Below are 17790 nucleotides of genomic sequence, written 5' to 3' on the forward strand. Positions count from 1 at the left end.
CCTCTAATGAAGATGTCACTTACAAATATTATATTTTTCTTTATCCAATGTTGCATAAAAAAAACATTTTGTTTTTAACAGTGATATATTTTTTTCCCCACAGAATAGCTTTATGAGGTGAAACGTCAAGCACAAAACACAATTTCCATGCCATAAGTGCTTGCTGATAAAATGTTGATAATTGTAAACCCCAAATGTTCTTAAAATGAGGAATAAAGAACCATAACGATTCAGAAGATTCTATGCATTTGTTCAACTACTTAATCTTAAAGGTATTATTCATATTCACAAAATCCAGGTCTTTGTTTTGTACAAAATCCCMTATTTTTACATCACCACAAACGACTTAATTGATGGCAGTCTGACTGAAGTACGTAGCGAACGATAGAGCAGCGGAATAACTCAGTTTCAGCCAAACCGCGTCAGTCAGTAGTCTTCGTGCATCACAAACAGTAACCTTGAACTAACTACAGCAACTCGCAGTCAGAAATAACGGAAAGTGGAGGACCACACTAGGGGTGTGTTCAGGTCCATTAAATGTTTGCTACGTTGAGTTACGTTTTGCACTGACACGTTTCCCCAAAACGTTCTTCAACGTTCTTGAACATACTTTACGTACGTTTTCTCCATTTGGTGGGGGTCCATGCTATTTGGGATCCTTGGGACATCTCTACCCAATTGAAGTCGAAATGTACAATGGTTATGGTTAGGTAAGGTTTATGATTAGGGTTAGGATAGGGATTAAGGTTATGTTTAGGGTAGGGACGGCCAAAGGACAGCGCTAACGGTTTGGTGGGTGTGCCGGGGTGTGGCTTGAAGGAATGAGTGACGTATTTAAAGGCAGCTGCCATGCTTATAGCGTTCTCCCACTCCTCACGTTTTTTTCAACTGATCGTTCAGAACAACACAGTTTACGTTTAATTGAACGTTCCACACTGTTTTTTCGTAGGCCTACTGAACACGGTGCACAGATCCACAAGGACATGATCGCCGCTGTTCTAAAAAAGACCCATCTACGTCTTCTATAGAACCTAGGCTTTCGGACGGACATCACTAGGGGTAAGGTACATTTTGTTATTGTATTCATTTATGATTGGTTGTAACGGTCCATGTTTACGATATGCTTTTCGTTACATTGTCTGGGACTGTATTTGGGTTTTACTGTAAATTAGCTCACGCATTGTTGCCGGTAAGCGATACAGATAACTTTCGCCTGTGTATAGCCCATGTAACCCGAGCCTCCTGCATCGCTGGCACCGCTACTGAAGGGTGCTAATATTGAGTTTTAGCATACGCCACATATCTCAATTCGTTTTTTTTTTACACACACACAGCTTATGTTTTATTATTTTGTTTAAAGGCTAGAAATAGGAAGTCGTGGCGATTTCTCGAGTTTGGATAATGATATCACATATACCCCCACCTCCTCCCCCTCTTCCCAAAAATAAAATAATATAAAATGAGTTGTAAAATATTCTTCTCCACCCCATGGCTTCACAGGCCATATGAATAATTGGTTAGCAGTAGCCTATGAGGGCCTATTTATGCAAGGCGATAATTTACACCATAGATTAGATTTATACTGTATAGCCGAGTTTACTAATGGCTTTGAGTTTGTCTATCCTGTCTAGAGGGAATGGTTTATGGTTTTGGGGGAAAGTTTTGTGACCTATTATGTGGTTTGAAGTTGAACAAGGAGAAAATTCGGCTCTAAGGTCAGCCAATAGGCTCAGCCGTTTGCATTATGCAGTTTAGTAGTAGTAGTACTAGTAGCAGCCTATACGATTTGGGTTTTCCATTGTACAAGTTATTGTTAAAAGATGTCTGACGTTGTGTTTTTGTTAACATTTTAAGACCTATTGTTACAAGTTAACCCCCTGATTCTCTCAAAGTGACCCTGGAGTCTAATATTTTCTGCGGTGTTTTTCCATGGTCCTTATGAATAACTAATGAACCCATCTTGGACAGGATTTGTTATCCTGGGGACTGGGTCTGAACTATCCAGACATGCATGTCTCCCAAATGGCACCCTATTTCTTATATATTGTACTATTTTTTTTCTTCTCCTTCTTCACCAGGGCTCTGCTCAAAGGTAGTGCTATATATAAGGTATTCGGTTCCATTTTGAATGCAATCATAGTCTGTTTTGGGCAGTCCAAGTGACTCCAGTGTGTGTTAGAGATCTGCAGAGTTTCCTGTCAGGAAGAGCCAGACATAGGATAAGGCCCGGGCTGCCCGGACAGCCAGGCCAGCTCACTGTGGTGACAAGGCGAACAACRCATCTAGGCAAGGGAGGAACCATTTTCTAAAAATGAGCTAAAGACCCGCCCGTAGTTAAATTAAACCCTCATACAGTTATTTCTTTGATAGAGTATGCTGTTTGGTACAGTTGCATTAATTAACCACCCATTGAGACTAAATATAGAGTTGAAGTTACGAGTAATATAGACACTTCAGGTTCAATAGGTGAATGTTTACGTCTTCCATCCTTCTTGCCGAGGTACWTTCAATATTTCCATGAGACTCAGGAACTCCTCAAAGAAACAATGTTGTGATTGACAATTCGAGATGTTAGTAGTACTGTATAGTCTCCACAGTGAAATTATGAGAATCTGTCTGACTTTCAGACAAAGTTGTATGCTGACCAACCCTGGTTAAAGATGGTGGTTTGTTACTGGCACGGTCTAATTTAAGATTAAATCAAAAAGTCAAAATCAAATTGTATTTGTCACATGCGCTGAATACAACGGGTGTAGACTTACCGTGAAATGCTTACTTATAAGCCCAATGTTGAATTTTATTTCAAGTAAGAAAACATTTGCTAAATAAAAATGCAATTAACTAAAGTAAGAAAAAAGTAACACACTAAAATAACAATAACGTGACTATATACAGAGGGTACCGAGTCAATGTGCAGMGGTACAGGTTAGTTGAGGTAAATTTAGGTAATATGTACCTGTAGGTAGAGTTAAAGTGACTGCATAGATGATAAACAGCTAGTAGCAGCAGTGTAAAAAAGGGGGTCAGTCCAAATAGTCCGGGTAGCCATTTGATTAACTGTTTAGCAGTCTAATGGCTTGTGGGTAGAATCTGTTAAGGAGCCTTTTGGACCTAGGCTTGTCGCTCCGGTACCACTTGCCATATGGTAGCAGAGAGAACAGTCTATGACTTGGGTGGCTGGAGTCTTTGACCATTTTTTGAGCCTTCCTCTGATACTGCCTGGTATAGAGGTCCTGGATGGCAGGAAGCTTGGCCCCAGTGACGTAAAACAGTGCAGCTGTGTTATTGTAAGTACTAAAATATTTAGCTGTAGCTCCCTTGAGACATGTTTTGATAGAGGTTGTTTAGTGCTGAAGACTGTGTATACACATTAATTAAGTGATTCCATACAAACATTTGTATCTAAAAGAATAATTGAGAAATAATTAATGAAAATTGGCATAGTTAAGACATTTTGGCCTTACCCATGCCTCCTTTAAGACRCCATAATGTTTCATATGTAGGTGCTACAAAGCAAAAATGTGTGTTATATGAAGAGCTCTATTCTCATGTCATCTGACCATTGATAAATGGCATTAGCACTTGGATTGGAACCAGTGCTATGGTCAGATGACATGAAAATTGAGCTCTTTGGCCATGCATACGAGTGTTAGGTTTGGCGTTCGAAAACAGAAGCATATGCAGAAAAGTACATCATACCTGTGGTGAATATTTGATGTTATGGGGCTATTTTTGCTTCCACTGATCCTGGGGCCCTTGTCAACGGCATAATGAACTTTACCAAGTACGTGGACATTTTAGCCAAAAGTCTGGTTGCCTCTGCCAAGAGGCTGACACTTTGCCGAAAGTGAACCTTCCAGCAAGAAAATAACTCAATCCGTAAAGAAATGGTTAATTGACCACAATCTACATTTTGCATTGGCCATCTCAGTCTCTGGACTTCATTGAAAACCTGTGGTTTGAAGAGTTTAGTCCATAAGAGCAGACAAAGGATATCAAGGATCTGGAAAGATTCTGTAWTGAGGAATGGTCTAAGATCCCTCCCAACATGTTTTCCAATCTCATAAAACATTTTAGGAAAAAGGCTGTGTCATTATCCTCTCAAGGGGAGGGTCCTATAGAGTATTGAAAACAGCGGTGGCCATAATTTTGACCCCTATCTTGTTATTACTTGTTAAACAAAGTCTCTTGCTCTGAGCAATTATATTAGTATTAAATATTATAATTTCCCAATTTTTTATTTATACAATAGCTTAGTGTTTGTATTTTTTTAATACAGATTTTTTTTACTCATCTTTATCAAGGGTGCCAATAATTATGGACCTGACTGTATGTTAACCATCTCATTGGATTTAGMGTAAAAATGGGTGAAAAAAAGACAATCACGAAATTCCTTTACATTGCTGGCTTTTTGTAAATCCAATCAGTTTTCCACATTAGTTCAACATCACCACATTGCATTCTATTGTCGAAAGGACATTGATTCAACCAGTTTGTGCRCAGCGGGTTCCCGGTTAACAATGAGCAATTGGGAGGCCGGCGTCCCTCCACAGTGGTCGCGTGACATGCCACAGGTTTTTTGACCATCGCCTCACTCACGGGCCACCCGCATCACCCCTGGTGAGACAAGACCGCAACTCGTCAGTGAAGAGCACTTTTTGCCAGTCCTGTCTGGTCCAGCGACGGTGGGTTTGTGCCCATAGGCGACGTTGTTGTCGGTGATGTCTGGTAAGGACCTGCTTACAACAGGCTTACAAGCCCTCAGTCCAGCCTCTCTCAGCCTATTGTGGACAGTTTGAGCACTGATGGAGGGATTGTGCATTCCTGGTGTAACTCGGGCAGTTGTTGCTGCCATCCTGTACCTGTCCCGCAGGTGTGATGTTCGTATGTACCGATCCTGTGCAGGTGATGTTACACATGGTCTGCCACTGCGAGGATGATCAGCTGTCCGTCCTGTCTCCCTGTAGCTCTGTCTTAGGCGTCTCACAGCACGGACATTGCAATTTATTGCCCTGGCCACATCTGCAGTCCTCATGCCTCCTTGCAGCATGCCTAAGGCACGCTCACACAGATGAGCAGGGACCTTGAGCATTTTTCTTTTGGTGTTTTTCAGAATCAGTAGAAAGGCCTTTTTAGTGTCCTAAGTTTTCATAACTGTGACCTTAATTGCCTACCGTCTGTAAGCTGTTAGTGCAACTATAGGGGGTGCTGTTCCGCATTAGCATTTTTTGGTCTCCAAATTAAACTGCCTCGTGCTCAATTCTTGATCGTACAATATGCATATTATTGTTATTATTGGATAGAAAACACTTTCTAGTTTCTATAGCCGTTGGAATTTTGTCTCTGAGTGGTACAGAACTACTTCTACAGCACTTTTCCTGACAGGGAGTCAGATTTCAGAAGTTTTGACCCCTGATCTGGGATCGGTTTTAAGGTGCCTGTAGATGCTATGGAGAAACCGACACTGCCTACGTCTTCCTCTGGGTGTCAGTACGTCATCACGCTTTGAATGGATTCGATTGCGCAATCAGAGCCACTATAAAACACGAAAACGTGGAAATACCGACCTCTTCCTGCATGCGTCTTGCGCAAGATGGACATCAGACCTGCCTCCTTCCAAATGGTTGTTTAGCCAGTGATATTTCTCCGGTCATGTTTTTAGTCGTTATAGTTGTTGAAAACATCATAATGTAGTTAATTTGAACCGTTTTATAGCAATTTATATCCGTTTAGTGCGATTTTGAGGAATTTCTTTGTCGTGCACTCTGAAACTTTGGGCACGTTTCGGGGTCCCGTTCGATCGTTAGTGGATATTTCGAAGGACAGAGGACATCTATCGACCAAAAGAAGATTAGACCCAAGAAAGGATACATTGCCCAAGAATCTGATGGAAAATCACCTCATAGTAAGAAATATTTAATATGATAAATCGTTGTTCTGTCGAAATATTTTAAACGCATATTACGCCATTTTGTTTGTTATAGCTTCTCTTGGCGAACGCTGTATAAGAAAGTAAGGATAATTTTAGAAATGTAAATCAGCGATTGCATTAAGAACTAATTTGTCTTTCGATTCCTGTCAACCCTGTATTTTTTAGTCAAGTATATGATTAGCTTTCGATTAAACTAGATCACTCTGAAAGATGACGTCCGACATTTTGAGGCTTGATTTCCTACTATTTTCATTGTGTAACCACGGTTTTGTATGGCTAAATATGCACATTTTCGAACAAACTGTATATGTATGTTGTAAAATGATGTTACAGGAGTGTCATCGGAAGAATTCTGAGAAGGTTAGTGAAAAAATTAATATATTTTGGCGATGATTACGTTATAGCTCTCTTTGGCTTGAATCGATGCTCTGGTAACGTTTGCACATGTGGTATGCTAACTTATCGATTTATTGTGTTTTCGCTGTAAAACGCTTAGAAAATCTGAAATATTGTCTGGAATCACAAGATCTGGGTCTTTCCATTGCTATGCTTTGTCTATTCTTATGAAATGTTTTATGGTGAGTAAATTGGTCATACACGTTGCTCTCTTTAGTAATTCTAGTCGAGTTGTGATGGTGGGTGCAATTGTAAACTGTGATTTCTACCTGAAATATGCACATTTCTCTAACAAAACCTATCCTATACCATAAATATGTTATCAGACTGTCATCTGATGAGTTTTTTTTCTTGGTTAGTGGCTATCAATATCTTAGTTTAGCCGAATTGGTGATAGCTACTGGTGGAGAGAAAAAATGGTGGACAAAGAAATTGTGTATTTTGCTAACGTGTTTAGCTAATAGATTTACATATTGTGTCTTCCCTGTAAAACATTTTAAAAAACAYAAATGATGGGTTTATTCACAAGATCTGTATCTTTCATCTGGTGTCTTGGACTTGTGATTTAATGATATTTAGATGCTACTATCTACTTGTGAAGCTATGCTAGCTATGCTAATCAGTGTGTGGGGGGGTGGGGGGTGATCCCGGACCCGGGGTAGAGGCTCATGAAAGGTTAACAACCATTCCACGGGTGCATGTTCATTAATTGTTTATGGTTCATTGAACAAGCATGTGAAGTTATTTGGATTTTTACGAATTATCTTTGAAAGACAGGGTCCTGAAAAAGGGATGTTRATTTTTTTGCTAAGTTTATTTAAATGTAATATAAATGCCTTGTGTTATAATTCTAAGCGGAGGAATTTAGAAAATGCTGCTGTCACGTCAGATTATTATGGTCGCAACAACACCGTCAAAGTTCAATGTCTCTTGCTTCTTCCCGGGAAAAAGCAATGGCTATATACAATTCTGAGCACACTTACAAGTCTCTCCTGGAGCTCGGTGTCCTGGTTCAGCCTGGTCTCCATTGGCACATTGTTGATAGGCTAACAAGGTATTCATGTTATCCATCTCAAGCATCCGATACCACCCAGACCTACAGTATCAGTCAAAAGTTTCGACACACCTACTCATTCAAAGGTTTTTCTTTATTTGTACTATTTTCTACATTGTAGAATAATAGTGAAGACATCAACACTATGAAATAACACATATGGAATGATTTAGTAACCCCAAAAAGTGTTAAACAAATCAAAATATATTTGAGATTTTTCAAAGTAGCCACCTGTTGCCTTGACAGCTTTGCACACTCTTGGCATTCTCTCCACCAGCTTCATGAGTTCCCACGTATGCTGAGCACTTGCTGGCTGCTTTTCCTTCACCCTGCGGTCCAAGTCATCCCAAACCATCTCAATTGGGTTGAGGTCAAGTGATTGTAGATGCCAGGTCATCTGATGCAGCACTCAATCACTCTCCTTCTTGGTCAAATAGCCCTTACACAACCTGGAGGTATGTTTTGGGTCATTGTCCTGTTGAAAAACAAATGATATTCCCGCGCAAACAAGATGGGATGGCGTATCGCTACAGAATGCTGTGGTAGCCATGCTGGTTAAGTATGCCTTGAATACTAATTAAATCACCAACAGTGTCACCAGCAATGCACCCCCTCACCATCACACCTCCTCCTTCATGCTTCATGGTGGGATCCACACATGTGGAGATTATCCGTTCACCTACTCTGRGTCTCACAAAGTCACGACAGTTGGAACCGAAAATCTAAAATTTAGATTCATCAGACCAAAGGACAGATTTCCACCGGTCTAATGTCCATTGCTTGTGTTTCTTGGCCCAAGCAAGTCTCTTATTATTGGGTTTCTTTGCAGCAATTAGACCATGAAGGCCTGAATCATGCAGTCTCCTCTGAATAGTTAATTTTGAGATTAGTTTGTTACTAGACCTCTCCAGCATTTATTTGAGCTGCAATTTCTGAGGCTGTTAACTCTAATGAACTTATCTTCTGCAGTTGTTCTTGCCATAATATGGACTTGGTCTTTTACCAAATAGGGCTATCTTCTGTATACCACCCCTCCTTGTCACAACACAACTGATTGGCTCAAACGCACTCATTAAGAATGAAATAAATTCCACAAATTAACAAGGCACACCTGTTAATTGAAATGCATTACAGGTGACTGCCTCATGAAGCTGGTTGAGAGAATGCCAAGAGTGTGCAAAGCTGTCATCAATGCAAAGGGTGGCTACTTTGAAGATTTTCAAATATAAAATATATTTTGATTTGTTTAACCTTTTTAAGTTTATTTTTTGAGTTACTACACGATTTCATGGTTTTGATGTCTTCCCTGTTATTCTATAATGTAGAAAATAGTAAAAATAAAGAAACCCATGTGTGTGTGTGTGTGAGACAGTTAATCACTGTCACACTCCTGAAAACAATTATACACCAAAAATAGATGTGCAAGTTTTGTTGTCACGTGCTTGCTCACTCCTTAGCACCTTAACTTTGGCAGGAAAACAGGGCAGAAATGCAGTCACTGGATTTCTGCCCTGAAAAATAAAACCAAGATTTAAAAGTTACCCTCGTGGAAAATGTGTTTACTTTTCAATACAATTACATATTGTTCAAAACTGGACAGATAATCATAGTCTCATTTAGGTTAAGTGAATAGCTCATAGCTGTCATCCACATGCTGCTGTGGTGAATATGATGCTGTGGGTGTCCAGTCTCCTTTTTGATAGACAGATTACATGAATAAAGGGTATTGTTTCTCTTCTGAAATTCCATCATTATTTAGCAGGACAGAGTACATCTGAAAAATATATTTTGTAGGGAATAATGCTTCTCTTTTATTCAGACTCTTTGCCCCTTGAAGTGGCATCTGTGTTATAGGGAGACGACTAGTTCTAAGAAGAAAAAATATGTTGTTAGCTAGCATCTAACATTAGCAAGCTACCTAGGTAAGTAACTCAGCTAGCATGGTCACAAGCAGATGGTAAGCCAGCCAATTTAACACAACAAAACAATTCTAAAGGCTTTGCATTCCAATCTGGCACATGAACAAATTAGTAAACTAGAAACATTTTCTAATGCTCTGGATGTTTAAAAATAAATATAAAACATTTTACCAAACAATTATACAGAAAGACAAACCTATAGGTACATCTCCAGCAAGTTTTTACAAAAACAACATGAATCGCTCTCAATGACTCAAAATCCAGGCCAGCAAACATGATGCCACTAGTATACATTCGGTATTTCAAAACGTTCGGTGGTGATAAATACAAACAATTCAACTGTTCTTTATTTCCAAAAGCCTACCGTTGCCATTTTTCTATAGCTACTACAATGTTGATGACATTGGGCTTTCCAGCTTCTTCTTTGAGGGTTTAAGAGGTGCTGCCACCTACGGTAAGTAGTGTGCATTTCTCTTTTGGTAAGGTTGTAGGAGATTACAAACTGGGTGGTTCGAGCACTGAATGTTGATTGGCTGACAGCCGTGGTATATCAGACCGTATACCGCGGGTATGACAACACTTATTTTTACTGCTCTAATAATGTTGCTGTTGTGTCGTGAGTAGGAACTGCCCTTAGCCATGGTATATTGGCCATATACCACACCTCCTCGTGCCTTAGACTATAGCAGCCTATGGATATCTAATGCAAGTAACATTTACTTGGCAAAGGAGGGTATAAAGGGAGTAGTTTGAGTTTACACTCCACAATCTGTGGTCACAGAACAAAAGGCTATGGGTTCCTAAAGTTTTAACAATGCAGGCTATTCATTTAAATTTACATTACAAGTTGCAACATTGACTGTGGCTTCGATTTGAACATAGGTTGAAGCAATAAACAGGTAATCGAATTAAATGTCAAATCAAATCAAAGTGTATTTGTCACGTGCTCCGAATACAACAGGTGTAGACCTTAGTGAAATGCTTACTTACAGGCTCGAACCAATAGTGCAAAAAAGGTATTAGGTGAACAATAGGTAAGTAAAGAAATAAAACGGACAGGCTATATACAGTAGCGATGCTATAAAAGTAGCGAGGCTACATACAGACACCGGTTAGTCAGGCTGATTAAGGTAGTATGTACATGTAGATATGGTTAAAGTGACTATGCATATATGATGAACAGAGAGTAGAGGTAGCGTAAAAGAGGGGTTGGTGGGTGGCGGGACACAATGCAGATAGTCCAGGTAGCCATTTGATTACCTGTTCAGGAGTGTTATGGCTTGGGGGTAAAAACTGTTGAGAAGCCTTTTTGTCCTAGACTTGGCACTCCGGTACCGCTTGCCATGCGGTAGTAGAGAGAACAGTCTATGACTGGAGTGGCTGGGGTCTTTGACAATTTTTAGGGCCTTCCTCTGACACTGGAATGTAGGCTATGTATTAATGGCCTCAATACAATAGACTTGAATTGGCTTCATGACTACATACAATTTCACCCTTAATGATAGTGATCAATACTGTGTGAAGTGGTTTAGGGAGTGGCATCTCTAACAAAGCAACTGGAACAGTTGCTAGGAACAGTTGGTATTGCCTTTAAATATAGCTTAGTAAATAAAACTAAAGCTATTAATGGCTATAAACTGTAAATGATTAGTTGTATCACTTTTGTCATCCTCAATTATTTTCAATGCGCTGTCTGTTTATTTTAAATGGCCGCAAATCAACTTTAAATCACAATGTAGGGGAAGGTTTATAGATCACAACAAAACTGTTTGTAGCCTCTGGCTGGTGTGTTTAGCTGGAAGTTGGCAGCCTAATTGAGAGTCAAGAGATTCCTGGCTATTGTCTCATTACCTCATGGCTAGATGGTTTGCCTAGGGCGTATAGGTGTCCTCAGAGTGGAGGCTAAACGCCAGAGATTCAAAAGTGGCCTGCAGATGGCTTAGCGGTCTTCTGAATGGAGGCTACCAGCCGGAGATGCAAATCCTGTCTTGAGCAGCAAACTCCACTCGCTCGCTGGCGGTAGGAGTTTATAGCCATTGGCACTAGCAACAGCGGGAAATAGCAAGCGTGGAAAAGTTTTGGTGTCTGGGTTACCATTCTGAGTTGTATTGTTTTTACATTTGCACAAAAGTGCAGACAATAGAATCATGCTCATACTGTAAGAACTTTCCAAATACAGTAAATACATTCTCTTGGGAAAACCATTTGACATCCCTTTTGTCTTGTTTTTGAAGAATGTTCCTCTCCCACTGACAAGACCAGATGGATACTGTCACGGTGCTGACTTTTGCCCTCGCCTGCAGCAAAGCCTCTACCCGTCCTCTGGCTAGGCAAGTACTTTAGGATTTTAGTCACTCGTGTTGACCAGGGCCTAGCCGTGCGGCCTACCAACCCGTCTATTTATTCGTACGGCCGTTCGCGTGAGTTGGGTTTGTTCCTTCGTTCACGTTGTCACTCCCTTATTTCCCCGGTCAAGTGGGGCCTTGGATAGATGATACTTATTACTTTATGTTTATAGATTCCTCCTATATTCCCTAACCCGTCTCCTCTCTTGTATACCAATACCTAATAATTAACTTCTGTGATTATTATGCTCGTCAGCTAGTAGTCACTTGGAAACTAGTATTTGTTATATGTTTGATTTTTCCAAAGATATATTATTGTCCACACAATGAAATATTCTTTAGTGCTATCCCTTTAACCTATAACCAGGGTCACTTTCCGTTTAGTGAGAGTGTCAAAGGCGTTCGCTCTCCGGTAGGTTCCCTGGCCTAGTTGTCAAAGTTCAAGCATTTATTAAGTCACTCTGTTTTTTTCATATACACGTTATTACAGTTAAATGGTTATACAGTCCTAATACATCAATAATGCCAATCAATCCTTAATGCGTTATGCTATGCCAGATACTATTGCAAATATAAATCAGCTTAAACACTCTTCTTATAACTCTTAAACAAAGCAAATAGCAATATATTTACCTTAAAGCTCTATTCCCTTGGTCCTTCCCGAAAACTGGTGTCTATAAGAGTAATATTGGCAGCCTCTGCTGTGTATCTATCTCTTATTGTCTCCAAATTTCTTAAGTTACACTTTTCACTGCCTACTGCTTGTAATACTGACTCCTTGTTATGACTCTGGGCTTTCTACGAGGCTTACTTGTATCTGGCTTTTTTCAATCCTTCAAATTGGAATTGTTTCTGGTACTCCAAGAATAGCGCTTGTTGCTCTCTAGGAGATTGATCTCCTATGCAACTGCTTCCTTTTAATGGAGCGACTTTCCAGAATACAACACAACTCTCAAGATATACCAGTCAATTTAATGCTCGTGCCTTAATGTCAAAGTAGTCAATACAAGCAGATATAGATTGAAGAGTAATTACCTTGCCTGATTATCCTCTATGATGTCCAAATCATATGTGTCGAGGATCATGCCCTAGGCACTGACCTCTCCTTCTTTTATACCTCTCTTTAGACACAGTTCGGGGAAGACACTTGAGAGTGCAATCAATTCGTCACTTTTGCCACTACTACTTCTCTTGTAGCATGCTCAACATTTTCCGGTGGACTCAGTCCAATTTAAGTCTTTCAGCACTGATGCCCATAACTCTTCTTCCGCTGGGGCGTCAGTTTGTCGAGCGGTTCATACCACTCCCCTCAGCCTTCATGCGATTGGTTCTTGTTTCATGTCTAGCTCTTTTTTAGCCTGTTCATTGTCTCCTTCATACCATTCTCCCTCTTCATGTCGAGGGGTTCTTGTTTGATGTCCCATTTTTTTTAGGTCTGGTTCATTTGGCTCCCTCTGCTGGTTGATCTCCGTCATGGCAGTCATTCCCCACATCTATAATTGGTCCTAGGGCCACAAGGGTAGCTCTGGATCTAGCCTGATTTCTAGGGGAGGGGTCTGATTTTCTTTTACTTTTCTTTACACCTCTCCAAGATCTGACCCTCCACAACTCTTTTCCTACTCTTCCTTTTACTGGGCCTAAATACTTAATTGCTAACGTCCTCCCATTCTGTGCCTGCACCCTCCCGTATAGGTCTTATTCTCTTACTTCGGCTTTTTCTGCTGCTTGTAGTGCCCATATGGGGCGCCACTCTTTCTTCCCATTGGCCCTGTCCTCTTTACTCCTGCATCCAATAGAGTGTCTTTCTAAACTTCTGCTACTCTCCGTCTATTAGCTTGGAAAGGTTACCTTCCCCAAAGGTGGCTGTCCTGGGCGTCTGCTCCTTTTTTTCCCTGTCTCTCTGCGTTTCTTTCCGGTGTCTATGTGTGTAGCTTCCCAATCTAGTTACTGTTACTACTACACCCTCTCCATGCTCTTGCTTACATGCTCTTACTTACATGCTCTTACTTACTGACTTTCTTTCGGTAAACTTCTTCCTTTTGTATCATTCCCGCCTTTTTCTGGAGTAGCCTATCCTCCTCGGTAAGTTCCCATTTCTTGACTTCTGGCCTAAATCTCGGGTAGAACTGGTCTTGTCTCATCTCCTTAACTCAGCCTGTCCCTATCATTATGCTGCCTAGGTTGCAATCCAGCATCCTCCATCTAGGGGGGTACCTTTCCATTGTAGATAGGTGCCACCTTTTTCCTCCTTTTTTAACATCCCAGAGTTCGTGCCCGAAGCTGGGATGTTGTTCTAGGGCCGCCAAGTCCTCCTTGGTCCACCACTTTGCTAGATCTTTTATCATAACCTCTGGTTCTGCTCTATAGTCGCCCTTTTCTCTCTGGCAGCACATTCTTAAAGGTTGTGTTCCATATTTCCAGTTGGCCGTCCTGAATGGCCACTCTCCCTGTACACCGTAGTCTAACCTTTTATTACCCTTCTTTCCCATGGCTACCCGTACTCTACCTTGGTCCTTGGATATCATCGTTCTGGGTCCCCAGGACGTGATTACCCCTAAGTATGGTTCTTTCCCTACCTCTTTTCTGTCTATCAGGTAGGCCACTTGCGTGTCCCAACATCCCAGGCATATCCAGGTGGTTCCACTGAGAACCACTCCCTGTATGCTTTCTTGAGCCAGCTCCCCTGGTGCTAACTTTCCACATTTTCCACAATTTACCATTACTATTCTTGTTTGTCCTTTAACCCATAATCTCTTACTTTCCCCTAACTTAATTAATCTACCTTTCTCTCCTATTTTCTCCTCCTCCTTCCCCTGAGTTTTMATGTATAGTCCGTCTCTTACCCCGTCACTCTCCCCAGGATGTTCCTGCGAGGGGGGGTAGGAAAGAAGATTGGTAAACAAAGTACCCAGATTTGCCTCAACTCATTCACATCCATTCCTTGGTTATTTAATATTCCTAGGCCTATGGCTATTAGTATCCATACTGTTAGTGGTAGGACCAATTTTACCACTCTCATTTGACTCTCCCTTTTTTTGAGACGCCTTAGGCTTTTGATTATTTGAGCCATCACTATTATCATCATTAACATCTCCATCTCCATGCATACTTAAATCCTGTTATGGACTGGCAGAGGGGTTGCGTTTGGTTTGTGGTGTTACTCCACTCTTCAAACTCTCCAATTTGTCCCATCAGTCTAAACACAATGGACATGGTTTCTCCCATGATTACTAGTCCATAATGTTTTCCACATATTTTAAACATTCTTTGTATTGCTACTATGGGTACCATGGATAACATAACTTCGGTTCCTTTAGTGAGTCCGAATTTAACCATTGCCACTATACAGGTTAATATCATTGCGAGGGTGGTGACTACACCTTGTCCTTGTCTACTTTTCCACGCTACCCCTGACCATATAATTATTTGTAATGTTTGGCCGCATATTTTAGCTACCATTTCCTCATGTTGTCCAGAAGCCCGGTCATCAGAGTCAGATTGGCTGGAGTAGTTGGCGGCCATGGTTTGATTTCTGCAAGTTCTTGGATGGGTAGTTCTCAAGATACTCTTTTCTAGTCTCACTCTGCCTTATATTCTCTTCTAACCCCTAGTTGTCACCTCCCTTTTTTTCAACCTGGGCCTCACTTCTAATACTACTGACAGGTTCTTTTAGAAGCTTGCCTCTTCCAGGAGCCTCTCACGTGCTTTGTATTTACTCTGAGTATTTCTTTCTGCTGTTGCAGTATTTGGACTGTGCTTATGCACTCGCTCATACACCATGCTCCATACCACAAAACCTGCCAACAGTTTCCAGAACAGCTTTAGTATTAACTCTATTATTTTCTTCACCAGCTTTCCTAGCAGTGTTATTCCCCTAAGTAGGCCTAACCCGAGCGCCCTCAAACCCTGATCTACTGGTAGTCCTAATTTTTTTGCATAGCCAATGGCCATCATTACGCCACTAAATACCAGGATGCCTATGGTTATGGTCAAACCCATCCAAAATTTAGCTTTAGCTTTGGTCCACCAGGTAGTTACGTCGGTCCATTTATCTTCTATAGCTCTAACTACTTTATTCACTGGTTCCACTATTAAGTCATTTGCCGCCTTAGTTATTCCTGTAGTAAATCCTCCCCAGGCCTTGACAAACCAGTTTCCCCCTATTCCACCCTTAGCTGTGGTATCTTCATCTCTGTACCACATTATACCCTCTGAGCCTTCCTTCCAGAAGTCTTCCTTAAATATGTTACAATAGTTTTCCTGGCCCATAGTCTGGAGCAATTGTATTGTTCTTTTTATTATTACGCATCCAGTAGAGTTAGTGGAGTTGTCCATTAACTGCTTACATAGAGATTTATTCCAGACTTTTGTCAGGTTTTTTTCCCACTCAGACCCTGATCCCCAGAGGTCCTGCCATTGTTGTTGCTTTTTGGGCCACATTAGTTTTAGAGCCCATTCCTTATATCCTTTCATAAACCATCTCCCCGCTAGAGGGTCCATGGTGTATCTAGCCCAGCGTGCTAGGGAGGGGTCCGTCCTAAGTGTTTGATCTCTGGTTCCAGGTATATCTCCCGGGTTTACATGGAACTTCAGTCCTCCATAGCATGCTAATTGCACATAACCCCCAGTAAGGGGTGTTGGGTCTATAGGCCGTTTTGCCCATCCCAATGCCATTGGGTCCGAGGTTTTTGATATTCCCCTGGTGGCTCCTTGTACTGCTAGCTTTATTTTCTCTAATTACGGTTTCGTTCACTTTTATGGCCTTTCTACTCATTTTGCCTGCGGTGATATTCCATTTTTGTAGGGTTAACCCATACATCCAAATGGAACGAATCCTCGTGCACTTTGCCTATGGGTGGGAAACTGTACCCAAACTGATGCACATGTTCCATTCTATCTTGTGCTCTGATTTCCCTCATAATGGCTCCCCCAACTAACTTTCTATAGGTACACGCGCCCCTCATGTTTGCCCAATCTACCAGTCGTTGATTCGCTTCCTCGTTTCTTCCTGCGAATGCTTGAGCTACTCCCAACATTCCGGGTGAGGGATAATGCCCTCCTGACCATCTATGAAAGTGGGGGATCCCTGACTCTTTTAGATTGCCATGGGCTGAAATGCAATGATATCTCGCCCAGGCTTCTGTCTTATTTGCTGGGGGTTTAACCCATTGGTCATAGTATTGTTGTGCTGTTTTCCTTTTTCTCCTATGGAACATATTGTTTGGTTCTTGTCCCCAGTTCCATAGGGGAGCTTCAGCACACATTTCCTGCGCCATCTCTAGACTAGGTTGATAGTTTTCCTGCAAACTTCGAAGGTCTAGAGTGGTCCATGGGGTTGACCTCGGGTAGGCCAATCCCAGGTTTGAATTATTATGGGTCGTAAGGCATACCCATCCTGTGGTAGCATATTTTATTGGTTTTTCTCCGGCTCTTGCGGAGTGGGGGATATCATGTCCCCCCACTCCATACTCCATTCTGTGGAACCTATCCATAGGGCCGCTAATGAAGCCTGGGTAGTTATACGTTCTATTTTTTGCATACGGTAAAATAATTCCATTGCTCCCTCCTAACATTCTGTTGTCCCAAGAAGAGGTATTACCTGGGTGCAAATATAGGACCACATCTGTCAGCCATTTAGTCTCAGGGTTGCCTGAGCTCCGAGCCTTATGGTTCACGTTTCTTCGTATTCTATATTTCGCTTTGGTCCCGCTGCCTTTAACACATAACACGTTCAATGTCTCTATGATTTCCTGTGTTTGTTTTTGTGCCTCCGCTGACCTGTCAGTTGAGGTACTCGCACTAGGCCTGTTTCCTGTGCTACTGTGTCTTGAAGCATTTGTGGTTACTGTTGTGCTAGCAGTCGGCGGGGTCAAAGTAGTCACACTGCTACTGTTATTTCCTGAGGCAGCTGTGCTCCGGGGTGTCATGGTAGTAGACAGAGTTTTTAGTGTCAGAGGCCAGGTCGTGGGGTTTATTGCAGTCTTAGGGCTGTGGCACTCCACCTTCGCCCATGGCTGACTATGAGTAGCGTGGTCATAAATAKATTTGATCTCTGTTATGTTACTATCTCCCAGTTGCCCTTTCCATTGGCCCCCTTTATAAGAGTTAATGTATTGGCCATTTTCGCAGGTTTGATTAACTAAC

The 17790-nt window shown here is 41.4% G+C and overlaps 1 protein-coding gene across 3 annotated transcripts in view; it reads left to right on the forward strand.

Moving 5' to 3' along the window:
• The first annotated feature begins 812 nt into the window (after window positions 1–812).
• Window positions 813–17790, forward strand: part of LOC111972353 (volume-regulated anion channel subunit LRRC8C-like) — a 62365-nt gene continuing 45387 nt past the window's right edge. For all 3 annotated transcript variants that reach the window (XM_023999375.2, XM_023999374.2, XM_023999376.2), the window contains exon 1: window positions 813–1059. The gene's annotated coding sequence lies outside the window, so the exon portion shown is untranslated. The remainder of the gene's footprint in view (window positions 1060–17790) is intronic.

Source organism: Salvelinus sp. IW2-2015, linkage group LG13, assembly GCF_002910315.2.
Source record: "Salvelinus sp. IW2-2015 linkage group LG13, ASM291031v2, whole genome shotgun sequence".
NCBI lineage: Eukaryota > Metazoa > Chordata > Actinopteri > Salmoniformes > Salmonidae > Salvelinus > Salvelinus sp. IW2-2015.